Here is a 1,725-nt window from a genome sequence, read left to right on the forward strand (position 1 = left end):
TTTTATACTCTCTCCACGATTTTCCATGGTGCGTCTAGAACAACTGTGGAGATGCCCAAACAGGGGAAATCGACCGTTATTCGAGTTTTGGGACCAAGGGCGTTCCTTTGACCTTTGTATCGTACATCTTCAGGAGGAAGAGTCCTCTCACGCAGGAGGGTGGTGGCGAGAATACTCTTCTACAAGGTGAAGTGCCTATACGTCTGGCACGTAATACATATAAATTACATGTCACCCAAGCGCGGTGACCGGAGAATTTTCCATTTTTGAGGACACTCGATATTTAGTACCCGTCGCTAGGGAACGTCCACGAGTTTAAAGCACGTGGCCCTCCCACTGACCCATTGTCAGCCAAGCTATCGGTGCCGGAGCCTAATTTCGGTCAAGTAGGGTTTTAGCTTCTCGTGTTTCGGACCACGAGAAGTTTAGAACAGAAGTGATAGGACCCTTTCAAGCGCAAGAATTCTCTAGGAACACAGCGACCGATTGTCGTACACGACGAAAATGGTTCTAGGACATAACATAAGTTTTATGTTGAGTGCGAGCGGCAATTTCGTCGAACCCCCAACTGACGATTTCCAGGCGCCCTGGCAACTTGTAACATGCAAAGGGTCTTTGGGTCTCCGCACTAGAGTTTTGTTTCCAGGATCGCCAAAGAAAGTTATATTGCCGGACAAGGTGGCCAAGCACCATTGTGCGATTTTCCAGAAAAATCCCCTTTCCCATGGCCGATAGCGGGACCACGGATGATCTTGAGGTAAGCGAACTTTGACCAGCCTCTGGGCCTTTGGCGTCCCACTGGACGTTTAGGACCGCCCACACGTAATGAGGGAAATCACTGATTTCTGAGGGAACGAACACTACCCAGCTGACACTACTTATATAATGTGTGACCTAGTAACTGGGGATGATTATTGAGAGTTTAGACAGCGATACGTGGTTTACGGAGAGTTAAGAGTTGACGGCAAGTGGCGAAGAGTTTAGTTAGTGTGCGCTGTGTGTATTCTGGGTTGTGCGAAGTTTTTATGTGGCGCGAGGTCAGCAGAGTTCTGAAAGTTTGCCGAGTCACATTTTTTCCAGTAAGTATAAAGATAGTAAAAAGATCCTTTCCTACTAAAAAGGCGGATAACATTTTTCATTTTTCATTTTTGCCCATCTAAATATTAGATACAATGGATATGGAATTCAGTAATTCGTCTGATGAATCTGTATCAGGAGTCATGCGAAAGGGACGAAGAAATAGAATACTTTCATCATCACCATCGGTCACGGCAACAGATAGGAATACCACGGAGGAAGAAGATACGAAGTCTGGTGTTGGGGATCAAGATGATGGATGCGGAATGGCGGGAAATAGCAGAAAAATTTGCTTCAGGGGTAGAGTATTCAGGAGATGGAGAGCTACTGATCAAGGATAATGGAGATCATCGTTGACGAGACGAATAGATACGCTGTTCAGTGTATAGTGAATGCAGCGTATGGCAAGAGACAACATCAAAAAGCATAGAATCCCATTACAAAGAGTGAATTAAATACCTTCATTGATATCTTGCTTGTTATGGGTGTAGTGCAGATACCCGAAATTCGATTATATTGGACCAAAAAGGCTGTGTATGCGAATGCGCGTATAATGATAGCAATGAAACGCGATCGATTCTTAGCTATATTGAAGTACTAGCACTTTTCTGGTAATGCTACGGCTAGAACCGAGGATCGGTTACACAA

The sequence above is a fragment of the Lasioglossum baleicum genome, unplaced genomic scaffold (genome assembly GCF_051020765.1).
Source record: "Lasioglossum baleicum unplaced genomic scaffold, iyLasBale1 scaffold0200, whole genome shotgun sequence".
NCBI classification, from domain to species: Eukaryota; Metazoa; Arthropoda; class Insecta; order Hymenoptera; family Halictidae; genus Lasioglossum; species Lasioglossum baleicum.